The sequence below is a fragment of the Monodon monoceros genome, unplaced genomic scaffold, assembly GCF_005190385.1.
Source record: "Monodon monoceros isolate NGI ecotype Baffin Bay Population unplaced genomic scaffold, NGI_Narwhal_1 Super_Scaffold_12, whole genome shotgun sequence".
Taxonomy (NCBI): Eukaryota; Metazoa; Chordata; class Mammalia; order Artiodactyla; family Monodontidae; genus Monodon; species Monodon monoceros.
Genome location: NW_021703768.1, coordinates 79183338 through 79197150, shown reverse-complemented (window position 1 = coordinate 79197150; position 13813 = coordinate 79183338).

Genomic DNA, 13813 nt, shown 5'->3' with positions numbered 1-13813 from the left:
AACAAAGATGATCACATACCAAAAAAAAAAAAAAAATCACTACGATGAAATATATCCAAAGCTTGAGATATTATGACTACACAATAAGGAAAGTTCTTGTCACAATTTCCAATCTGTGAAAAACTTCTCAAAATATAGAAACATACCTTATTTAAAGTCAAACAAAATAGATGATTATAAAAACTGACTCTCTTTGCAATGACACAGAATTGTATAAAAGAAAATAATACATGGAAACAGATTAAATGTCCAATATTGGAGAATGGCTAGACAAATATACAGTGGACACTACACACTCATTAAAAAGAATGTTGAGGGCTTCCCTGGTGGCGCAGTGGTTGAGAGTCCACCTGCTGATGCGGGGGACACGGGTTCGTGCCCCCGTCCGGGAAGATCTCACATGCCGCGGAGCGGCTGGGCCCGTGAGCCACGGCCACTGAGCCTGCGCGTCCGGAGCCTGTGCTCCGCAACGGGAGAGGCCACAACAGTGAGAGGCCCGCGTACCGCAAAAAAAAAAAAAAAAAAAGAATGTTGAATATCTTTGTGTCCTGACATGAAGAAATAGCTACTACATATTGTTGAGTGGAAAAAAAAGTTAGAACACAACATATTTAACATGATTCCATGTGTGTAAAGTAGATTATATAGTTGGTACAAACTTCTTAGTCAAAAACACAGATTATACAAGCATATAACATTTTTTTATTTCTGAGTTTTCAAAGTCCCATTTCCTCTCAGTAGCAGAAAGTTTAAATTTGCCAATTCATGTTAAACTCAGTTATTTCCAATTTAAAATTTATTTGGGGGGGGATACATATTCAATAAGTTCAGCATTCTAAAATTCAAACATCCCGCTTCCCCTCTCCCACCCACCACTCCATCTTTACTTTCCCTTCTGCCATGGGTGATCTAAGCTCTTGGAGAGTTTCTTTGTCATCCTGACACTAGAGAGAGGTGTCTGTGCCATAAGGATGGGCATCTGTCCATGCTGGCTTCTCCTGATGTGTACAGCACATACCAGTCTTAACTATCCCACACATTCTCCTGCCTCATCACCCTCTGCCTTCCAGTCACCAGGTCCATACAGGTCACTTTGCCCCCTCCTCCTTCTTACCATGAGATCTCTCCAGGACTGTGGGATCCTAGCCACTTCCACATCCCTCTTGAGGACACATGATACACTTGGATTTCCCTCCCATATCAAGGGGGAAGAGTAGAGGGCTCTTGAAGTAGCTTTCAAGCCACTGAGAAGACACCTCATTCAGTCATTTACCAGTTACCATGCTGGATGCAAAGATGCTGCATAGACTTGCAGGTTCCACTAGTTTCATAAAAGAAGCTAGATAATTGTTTCTCTGCTATGGGATCTCCTCTCACTCTTGTCACCTGGAGCACCTTCCCCACAATACTCAGTTGTGAGTGGGTAGGTTGCTGGGTCTCTGCTCAGGAAACTAACATCATCTTAATTCTCTGCTTTTTCCTACAGCTGATGCCTTCATCTCCTATAGGACAGGATATAGTTTTTAGATTATAAGGCTTTTTTCTAAATTTTGTTATATATGAACTATACAAAGAAATGGTGGGTTTATTCTTTGACATTCAACACCCAACTTCTTCACTAAAAAATCTTTTCCTCTCAAAAATTCCATATTTTGTAAATAAAAAAGCATTTTGTCTTACAAAAGTCAATCAGTTTCTATGTTCTCTTTATATTCTTTTGGGTGATGCCTTCCCTGGGGCAAATTATCTCCCCTGAGGTAATAAAGGCTATTCCTGATGGAGAAGCTGGAAGGAGGAAGACTCCAGACAACACTAGGAAATCTCTATTAATATTTTCAGATTTTGTCTCAATACACACATACACACACACACACACACACACACACAAGCATACACATACACAAGCATACACACACACACAAGCATACACACACACACACGCATACCTTGGTATATATGCATAGGAAAATGCCCATAAAGAATACAAAATGCTATTTGGGGTGTCACTGGATGGTTGAAAATTTAGGTGATTTTTTTCTTACCTTATGTTTCTACTACAATTCAAATTTTTATAGTGTGAAAATATTATTATAATTTTTTATGGATTTATCTTTCATAAGATAAAAATTTCTCTTTCAATTAAGCAGAGAGCTGGGTGTTAAGGCTGAGAAGCTGGCTTTTGAGTGATATTCAGAACTCTTCTAGGAAGCCAGCATCTGAAGATGGGAGATACCACCAATTGGAGTTTTAATGTAAATATTTTTCAAAAAAAATCATGATCTTTATCTATCTACTGCCATATACACAAAAGGAGAAAAGGAGCATTTAGCTTACTCTTCTCCTATGTCCATCCAAGAATGAATATTCAGATTCTGTATGCTGCTGAGATGATTTGAAATCTCACTCAACTTAAACCTTATCTACAAGGATTTTATGGTTTTCCAATTCATATTATTGAAGTCCAGGAAGTCACAGAACCTTGTGGTTATAGGTCAAAAAATGGCAACAGAAAGATGTAGGTGTTAACATTGTACCAAATATAATGCAGTTTGACCCTGGAAAACATTCACCAAATCATTATAAAATTCCATAATAAAATAAATGTAAAACACGAAATATGCAGAAAATAGAAGATTCTCAATAAAAATTAGTCACTAGGCTGAGAACTCAAAGACCAACAACTACTTGCTCCCACCAACTCTCCTCTGAGTATCATTATGCTGCTACCTTCTACCAGAATGTGATGTTTCCTAACAATTGCAAATGGCCATTTTGTACTATATCCTTGCAGGAAACCCCTGAAATAAGTCCCTAACACTACCTGGTCAGACAGACTTGGTCCAGCCCTGAATATAAGCAAATTACTTAGCATTTTTGAACTTATCTACAAAATAGGAATACTATTACCTACATTCAAGAGTAGCTATACCAGAAATAATCTATAAATAGTACAATACTAACATATAGAAAATGTACCATATGTGACAGTTATTTCTTAGTGATCAATATGAAATGTTGATCTCTTTTAATTCTCTGATCTTAGTGTTATTCTTTATAAATTTTCTAGCTATTATGATTAAGAAAAATAATTTTGTGTCTTCTCAATCATACAGGGGAAATACATTCCCCCATCTAAACATCTACCAACAAGTAGTATGGAATAGAACAACAACAACAAAAAAAAGTCTAAAAGTCAAGGAAATATGAGACACAATTGGTAGGTCAAAACTCATTGATTGCTTTTAAAATATTCATAAAATAAGTTCTTATATGAAGTGCTTTTAATAGTATTTTCCTTGGCTTTTAAGACAGCATTAAATAAAAGCTGTTCATTATTTCCATCTGAAACAATAATAAATAAAGAAGAAGCTTGTTAACTTTCTACAGCATGATAACATTATCTTAAAGTAGCAACGACTGTAAAGGGCTGCTCTTCACCTTTTCAACATGAACATTGTCTTGTAAAATCAACGTAACAATGAAATAATTGTTTTTAAGATCACTAAGTAAACCATTATTTTAACCAATGCTAAGTGTATTTTATGAATACACTTTAGGTAGACTGGCAGCCTCAAAGAGCAGCTTATGACAACCAGTCAATTCAATCCTTTTTTAAGGCAGCTGTATATTTTCTCTAATACAAAGTGGCTGTTTCAACCTTTTAATTTATACTGAATCTTGGTTTTAATGAAAGTTTATCCTGGAAGGAAACCAAACTGCATTTTTAAGGTGTGTTTTAATGTATCTATTCTCTATCTTCAATCTGAAATATAGTAGCTGTGGCAAGAAAAATGGTACAAGCTCCATTATTATTTTTTTCTCTCTCTTTTTGATACTTGTTCTTACTGGAAAATCTTAGTTAAAATATTCAGCATCAGGAAGTATTATCATCTAATTTACTTCCAAGGAAGGTAAAAAATTAAATAATTCAGACCCTAAGTACTTACATTTCCTATCAAAGATAAGTACTATCTAAAAAAGGGGTTGCAATTCTATAATCCAATAAGTGCCAGATACTTTGGCTTGGTGGGCTGTAGGGTTTCAGTCCCAACTACTCAGCTCTGCCATAGGAATATAAAAGCAGCCACAGAGGGGCTTCCCAGGTGGCTCAGTGGTTAAGAATCCTCCTGCCAGTGCAGGGGACACGGGTTCAAGCTCTGGTCCGGGAAGATCCCACCTGTGGCAGAGCAGCTAAGCCTGTGCGCCACAACTACTGAGCCTGAGCTCTAGAGCCTGGGAGCCACAACTACTGAAGCTCGCGCGCCTAGAGCCTGTGCTCCGCCACAAGAGAAGCCACCACAATGAAAAGCCTGCACAACCGCAATGTAAAGTAGTACCCCCAGCCCCCGCTCCCTCCAAGGGGCAAAGAAACAAAGATCCAATGCAGCCAAAAATAAATAATAAATTATTTTTTTAAAAAAAGCAGCCACAGACAATACATAATTAAGTGGGCATGCCTGTGCTCCAATCAAACTTTATTTACAAAAACGGGGGTAACCAGGATTTGGGCTGCAGCTTGCAGACCCTGGATGTAGAAGATGTATCATATTCAAAATATACAAAATGCAATTCACTGTACAGAATACACAGTGTGGAATTCAAGATTTACCCAGCCCCAAATAACTACTAAGCATATTCTATACCCAAGATTCAGTGTTAGGTGCTATGAAGGTACAACAATAATGTAAGACCAAACTCTTAACCTCTGGAAGCCTGTGATTTTCCTGGGAAGCCAAGACTTGAACAGAATAAATTAAGAGTAATATGAGACATTATGTAATGAAGTGCTATATGGATAGGCTTAAATTAAGCTCAGGTCTTTCAGACTCCACTGGGGATACACATTTATTTAATAAATTTCATCTAAATAAAGAGTGAATAACACTATTATCCTTGGAAAAGAAAAGTTGGTACTTTATTAGTTAACTTGATATGCAGAATTACCTTTTATTCTATATATCTACTTTCTTGATATTTTACAATAACAGAAATTTTTTAAAATCTGTATTTATTCTATGGACCCAACATAGAACCATACAAAATTGAGTTTAAAATTGCATTTTAAACTGTTGGGAAAAGATGGAAATTTTTTTTTAAATATTTTATTAATTTATTTATTTGGCTGTACCGGGTCTTAGTTGCAGCATGCATGCGGGTTCTAGTTTCCCAACCAGGGATCGAACCCAGGCCCCCTGCATTGGGAGTGCAGCATCTTAATCACTGGACCACCAGGGAAGTCCCGAGATGGAAATTTTAACATTTAAACTCAGGAAATTCCTGTCAACTTTTCAGAAATTTGTAATTCATCCTTACAAATTAGTTAGTCTAGAGGCCTAAACATGAGAGAAAACCTTTAGTAAGTACGAAGAATAAAATTTTTTAAAAAAACAAGAAAAAGAAATCTGAGGATGTATTCATTCATCTTGCCATCAGATTTATTGTTAACTTGCAAGGAAATTTTTAGTTAAATTTTTTGGGTTTTTAAGCCTCTTTGAAAAAAGTGTCCAAAATCATATGGGTTTTTTAACTACTCGTCATTGATAAAAATCACTGAGTTTATGAAGAGTATTTAAAGCTACATCTCAGGAGAAGTATTGGCAAGTATGGCAAGAGGTATTGCTGCCAGGGACTTTTGAACAGGACCTGACAAGTTCTTTCTCTGAAGCATAAGGTTGGTATGGCTTATCAAAACAGGAAAAATCCTTAGTAGTCTGTTCTCCATTTTCATCTTCAAAGTACTTACTATACATAACCTGTCCTATCTCCTGCAAAAATGTTTTTTGAATTTACTTTCCTAAAGTAAGTTATAGAGACTTAGAGAATTACAGAGTTAGAGAACTATATCATAGCTTTTAAAAAGGTACTTCTAGGCAGAAGAGCACTGACTAGTTTAAATAATCATCTGAGGATAAACAATGAAAGTGGTCTCAATGTCAAATGGCCTTTTGATGTTTGCCCAGTGCTAACACCTATGCCACCACTCATTTCCCTAGCGTCTCACAACAGCTCTGAACAGTCTTGCCAAGATACTTCTTTGCTTATTTCTTCTGGATGCCCTTCCCAGGATTTTCTGTTCATCCTCCTAATTTGTTGACCCCCAGAGAGAAGACTCACCTGCCCGTGGTTCCATTATGCAACACAGGCCACAGAAGATTTGCAGATGGCATGATACTATACATAGAAAATCCTAAAGATGCTACCAGAAAACTAGTAGAGGTCATCAATGAATTTGCAGGATACAAAATTAATACACAGAAATCTCTTGCATTTGTATACACTAACAACAAAAGCTCAGAAAGAGAAGTTAAGGAAACAATCCCATTTACTATCGTATCAAAAAGAATAAAATACCTAGGTATAAAAGTACCTAAGGAGGCAAAAGACCTGCACTCTGAAAACTATAAGATACTGATGAAAGAAATCGAAGATGACACAAACAGATGGAAAGATATACCATGTTTTTGGATTGAAAGAATCAATAATTAATACCCAAGGCAATCTACAGATTCAAAGCAATCCCTACCAAATTACCAATGGCATTTTTCACAGAACTACAACAAAAAATTTCACAATTTGTATGGAAACACAAAAGACCCCAACAGCCAACGCAATCTTGAGAAAGGAAAACAGAGCTGGAGGAATCAGGCTCCCTGACTTCAGACTGTACTAGCTTTTCTGTTTGCACTTAAACAATTCTGGAAAAGATATGAACCATCAGTTTTTAACAACTGAAAAAGGAGGGCTAAATTAATCAGTTTCTCATCAAGGTGTGCCAAATATTCCATGGCTGTTTTACTTTCTCAGATTCTATGAAATATGGTAGCTACCTTGGGTCTGAAGTTTGAGCTCCTGACCCAGAAGTACACAATAGGAATCACCGTGTGCTGTAGCAATGCAAGCTTTTCAAAGTTATCTTTTTCCAAAATAGAAGAGCTGATTCTCACTGGTGACTGATTGTTTTTCCAAATATTTTGTTTTTCCAAATAATATCGAGACAATCCTGAAAATAGTCCCAATACTTACCAACTACAAGCATACCTCAGAGACGTTGCAGGTTAGGTTCCAGACCACTGCAATAAAGCAAGTATTACAATAAAGGGAGTCACATGAATTGTATGGTTTCCCAGAGCATATAAAAGTTATATTTACACTCTACTATAGTCTATTAAATGTGCAATAACATTGTCTAAAAAATCCAATGCACATACTTTAATTAAAAAATACTTTATTGCTAAAAACTGTTAACCATCATCTGAGCCTTCAACAAGTCGTAATCTTTTTGCAATGGTAACATCAAAGATTGCTGATCATAGATCACCATAACAAATATAATGAAAAAATTTGAAATATTGTGAGAACTACGAAAATATGACACAGAGACACAAAGTGAGCAAATGTTGGAAAAAAATGGCACCAATAGACTTGCTCAAGTCAAGGTTGCCAGAAATCTTCAATTTGTAAAAAAAAATGCAGTGTCTGTGAAGCACAATAAGGTGAAGGGCAACAAAATGAGGTATGCCTGTAGGTTTTTTTTTTATATACCCTTGAAGTTATCAGTATAACTAATTTGAAGGAAATGAAACATCTTGGCTTTATAAATTGTGTTTTTTGGAACCCAAGTGTCCATGAAAAGTAGTTAGTCATGGAGTATCACAGTAGCAATAGTTAGGTTTTTAGTGCTTCTGTGATGATATAGGCATTGTTCTACATTTTATGTTTCTAAATTTGTATCTTTTCTCTCTTTATGACTCCAAATATGCCATCTTCCCTCTTCAAAAGAATTTTTTTATGTACAGTGATAGAGAGAGATGACAAAATTTGAGGAATAGACATTGCTTCTTGAACAAGTTAATAAGATTTTTTGAGAACAAAAATTCACAACTTAAAAATATTTGAAAACAAGTTCTACTAGAAGTCTTGTTTTTCAATGTCTTATTAGAGGAAGTGTTATATAGAGAAAGGAAGGGGGCTGTGGAAGCATAGGTAGAATTCGTGAAAAGTAGGTTTCTTCGTTGGTAACCATAACTTTTGGCAAGTTAATAAACATTTTTAACCTCAATTTTCTCACTTGTAAATTTGGAATAAAAATAATCTACCTGACAGGGTTGTTTTAGAGATGAGTAATTTTGGCTAGTGCTTTGCACATAATAGAGCCTCCATAATTGCTACTAATACTATTAGCAACATCTGAAAAATAAAAAGTGTATTAGTTGTACCCTGGCCCCTGTCACTTTAGCTGGGTAAAGATATCTCCAGAGCAACCCCCTCTAGGTTTCTGAGGATAAATCGCAAGTGACTCTTGAAAGCAAAGTGGCCTCCTTCTCCAAAACTCCTCAAAACCATCCTCCAAAATTTACTAGTGAAACTTTTTAGTTAATTGAACTATAAATTTGTTTTCAGAATCATGAAAGTCCAAACAGAATGACACACAGCTCCTGGTTCCAGCTAGGAGGCAAGCCAAGATAGTAACATCATAGCCAGCTGTGTATATCTAAATTCCAAAGAAGTGTTAGTTACATACTTTTGTATTTACAATTTCAGTGTTGAGATAAATTATTTGTTCTAACTATTCTGAAGAAAAATTGGTGCTGGTCTAGCACGAGGGGCTTTGTTATTAATTAATATAATAAGCTGTCAAATCTCAGCATAAAGGTAATTTCTTTTGTTAACACATAAGTTAAATTTTTCTATGCACATTTTGAACCCTCTTTATGTAAATACCTGTTCTTACCAGATACATTAATTGGGCTGCAATTTTAGACTTAAAACGATTACCGCCACTCTGCAAGACAAGGCTTTCAGCCTCCTCCTCTATTACTTGTCACAGATGCTGATATTTCACTCTTAAAAGGCCATCCTAGAAGGAAGGAGGCCTGAACTGTACATTGCCTGAGATCGGTAGAGAGACGCTTGCAAGGAGAGTCAACATGGGAAACCTATTGAGAACTCACAACCTAATAAGTGAGCAGTTGCTGCCTCATCTGGAAGGCATTAGCTTAACAAGCTGCTCCTTTAATTTACCTCTCTTTTTTTTTCTTTTTCAAAATTGATTATGCCTGACAATAAGAACATAAATAAAAAGTAAAACTCTGTGGGGAGACATCACAATAAAAAATGTAAACACACTGAACCTGAGAATGCAAATGTTAGGTACAAACAGTAATGTAAATTAAAGGGTTTTTTGCAAGCTAATAAATACAAAATGCAGAATTTAATCCCACCAGCGAACTAAAGCAAATGTATATTGCATATTAGACTTCTATGTTGTAAATCATAAGCTAAATATGCAATCAAAATAGATGATCATAATATATGGCACATCTGATTAATGAGTTAAAAGTCCTTAAGTGTCTTTTATTATTTTACTGTGTAAACAACAACAATTAAGATTATTTAATGCTTACTATCAATAGTGTGCTGGAGCTGGGTCACATAGGCTAGTGAGAGCCAGTTGTGCATATCTTTTTCCAATTGAGCATCTAGTGATGTCATCTTGAGGGTATTTACTCCATAGTGGAAATATTTACATTATAGAAATTGGCAAGCACTATACATCAGAACTTCTTTTTGGAAAGCCAGTTGTTAACCATTTACCAGCACACCCCTACCTACTACATACCAGGAGCTATTCTAAGCACTTTAACTCTCAAGACAGTCTGATGAGACAGGTTTATTAATTATCCCTAATTTACAATGAGGAAAAAATACACAGAGAGATTAAGAGATTTTTCCCAACTTCAAACAGCCTACAGAGTCATGATCTAAATGGATGCTACCTAATTTCACAGTCTGCACTCAATCACTTCTCTGTGTTACCTTATTTGTCTATGTCAAGTCCAACTTAATGTTTTCAGATTTCCAGGGATTTCGGTATTATCCATGTGCTACTGAAATAGAATGTTCACCCACCAGCATTTTAAATTCATTCCATTATAATAAAAATGCTGAATATTAAAAATAGCTAATTGCCTTCCCCAGGTGTTATTCTGCTATTAGACAAATTTCCTTAAGCCTTTCGTATTTAATAGAAATTGTAATTGTAAAAAGCAAGGTAGTTCTGGTATGTGTTGACCTCCACTCAGTTCCAAATCAAACAATGAATGAACCATTTACGTGCTAACGAACTGCATGTGGAACCAGAACAACAAAGTAGCATCATTGCCTTGAAGATATCCTCCATTAAAAGACCAACATTGTCAGAGAATGAGTTTCTATTTGTGCATAGGATGAACAGTTTGCTTCCCTGCCAAAGGTAGTAGTATCCACTCTTAACTACTGATGGCTTCTAGCCAGTAATTTTAATAGCCATTCTAATTCTGGAGCTTTCCTTCGGACATCTACTTCATCTGTAACTTCTCAAAGGAATCAAGGTCAAGGCTCACAACACAGGTCATTAACTTTCATTACTGCATTACAGTATTTTTCCAGAATCTCCATGAAAAAACATCTTCAAGGATGGCTCTCATTAATGTTGGACAGCAAATTCATACTAGAATAGCTACATAAAGGATGTGAGGGGAATTGGGAAACCAGGATATAGACAGTTTTGGTTTGATAGACTAGTTAAAAAATTATTACAAATGTTGGTCTCATACCTAACTTCTGAACTATAGATTTCTCTATTAAAAAAAAAAAAGAAAATAAAAGATTCCATTCAATAAAAAAAAATCTAATAACATGTTTGATCCTTTGAAGAAGAAGAAAAGGACTTGTTTTACAAGTTCTTAGAGAAAGGAATAAAATAAAGTAATAAAATAAATGGCATATATATATATGGCATGCGTTTCCTCTTTCTTTGGTCAAAAATAAACAGCAGTTTACATCTCACAGAACCATTTACTCTCACTAAAAGTTAATATATAGTGAAGAGTATGCATATAAATCAGTTGTCACAAACTAGATAGGAAAAAAATATTTAACCTATGCTAGTTGAATGAATTGCACATTCTCACCGAACACGTGGACTATGCCACACTGAGACACTTCCAAGTGCATCTGCAGATGTGGACGCTAACTACCTTCTGGAGTACAAGTGCCTAATAGTGTTCTCCTCACCCTTAATGCTGTTTCTTCTAATATGATCACCCGGATGCATACTCCATGTTGCTCTGGGGAGGCTGCACATAGCAGGTCTTCAATAAACATGTATTAAATTGAATTAAATTTAGTATTAGATTTGGGAAACCATTTGATATACAGTACATTAAAAAATAAATAAAACTTCTGATAAACATTGACACTTGCTTTGGTTCTGCCCTATGGAGATACTCAGAACAAGTTTCTTCACTCTTTTACCTACCACTCCACAGAGTAATTTCCTTTTCATCTGTGTTCATCCACAGTAGAAGGTGAGCTTCCTAAGGGTGAAGAGCATGTGTGTCATTCTAGTCACTGTATGTGCTTCCTTGTGCATTCCACTTAGTGCTTCATTCATTCATCCACTCATTTATCCCTTTATCCATCCATTCAATAATTCCATGAAGCCTGAAAATATTGAGGACAGTTTGCACATTCCTTCTAAGTCTTCTCTTCACCCAGCTGAATACTCTCATTATCTTTTTTATCATTCTTCTTGTGACATGTGTTCTAGCCAATAAAAAGTAGAGGGACAGTGGGAGGACAAACCAGAGAACGGGAGTAGGAAGAACTATTCCCTCTCTTGTTCTAAGACCTCGCTTCTATTACTGCAATATACATAGCCATTCAAAGTAAGTAGATAAATAATTGAGCCTATTCTGGGAACACAGTCATAGATAAAAAATATACCTAATAATCTGGTAAATTATGGTAAAAAAATCACAATGTTACTATAAAATATGTTAGTGGAAGTATATATACAATGCCATGTGAGACAATCCTTTACCTAAAGTACTGTTCTACTTTTCTAACCTTTAAAAATTTATCAACATTAAAACTCCAAAGACCACTAACTGTTTTCTGGAGATGAAAATAATACCAGCAAAGGCAGTACACCTAAGCTCCTACTTAGCATTTCAGTATTACATTATGATAATCCTTAAAATGCACAACAGAATACTAACTTGATAATCAGCCTTGATCTTTTAACTCCTCTGCATACAATGACTTCAGTGAGCCTAGTACTTTTCCACTGATAGGTCATTGAATTTTAAAAATAATAGTAATATGATTGAGAACAACATTGCAACTATGCCCTTGAAAGTATTTCTCAGTTCACATTGTGGGGAGGAATCAAGAGAAGGGAGTCCATCACCCACACCTCAGGGAACAATGATCTTCAGAATGCCAACCCTGCACTCTGAGGACTGGAGCCTCCAGCCCCAAACCATGTTCAGTGCTCATCTTTGGATATCAACAGTGACCTTCATTGTTATTCAGCTTCTCCTCTCGTTAGTCAGACAATTAGTATTCACACCATCTATCTTGGATTTGTAGAAATAATCGCTCAAACATTAGGCAGGCTTCCAGCTGAATCTCTAATGTGAATGCTTTGGCTTAGAGTCAATGAAAGGTGATTTTATGTTATACAACCAGCTCGTGTCAAGTCATTTCAGTGGCACTTCGCTAAAACGTATGAACTTTGAGACTCATTTTTTAAAAGCTCTGTGACTGACATGCCCTCACTTGAACAAAGTTCCTTTCCAGATCATGAGGTCTTTCCACTAATGCCTGAAGTCGCATCTTTCTTCTTTGGTCTACATTACCTGGGGGACAAATTGCAAGCAAAAAGGAATTCACTTTAGCAAACCTTGTGACTTCTTCGAATCCACAGAGCCTTCCAGAAACCGAGGCTTTGTGCCAGCTCATTATTATCCAAGCCATGTGGATCCTCCACTGAGCAATTAGGAAATAAAGAGTTTTTTATCCCAGGGAAAAGAGGAATGCAGTGAAATACTCCATGGAAAGAAATAACATGAAAGTCAGAACTTTGTGGCATTTTAGGTTAGCCAATGAGAAAATCTTGTATTCACTGCACATACATAAAAAGATAGTCATGGATTTAAACCAGAAATGTCTGGAAACTTTTTTTTGCTGCTCTGCTCTCCTCCTGCATTCAGCCACATTATTCACAGCCATTTGCTTTACCCTTTCAGATATGGGGTCATGCTTTCTGCTTAGGACCTATTGTCCAAGTCTTAATCTGTTAGAAGTCACTAAAGCTTTTTTCTGTTGCATCATTCAGCATTGGGCTAAATTCTATATAGAGCATTTTGAAGTTAGGGAAGCCATTGAGACAGAGAAAATAAAACTTTAAAACCACATATGGTGAGAGCTATGGGGTTGGAGCTGAACCAAGTTGGTGGAGTAGAAAGACGTGCTCTTACTCCCTCTTGTGAGAACACCAAAATCACAACTAGCTGCTGGACAATCATCGACAGGAAGACACTGGAACTCACCAAAAAAGATACCCCACATCCAAAGACAAAGGAGAAGCCACAATGAGATGGTAGGAGGGGCGCAATCACAGCAAAATCAAATCCCATCACTGGTGGCTGGGTGACTCACAGACTGGAGAACACTTATACCACAGAATTCCACCCACTGGAGTGAAGGTTCTGAGCCCCACGTCAGGCTTCCCAACCTGGGGGTCTGGCAACGGGAGGAGGAATTCCTAGAGAATCAGACTTTGAAGGCTAGTGGGATTTCATTGCAGGACTTCGACAGGACTGGGGGAAACAGAGACTCCACTCTTGGAGGGCACACACAAAGTAGTCTGTGCATCGGGACCCAGGGGAAGGAGCAGTGACCTCAGGGGAGACTGAACCAGACCTACCTGCTAGTGTTGGACAGTCTCCTGCAGAGGCAGGGGGTGGCTGTGGCTCACCGTGGGGAC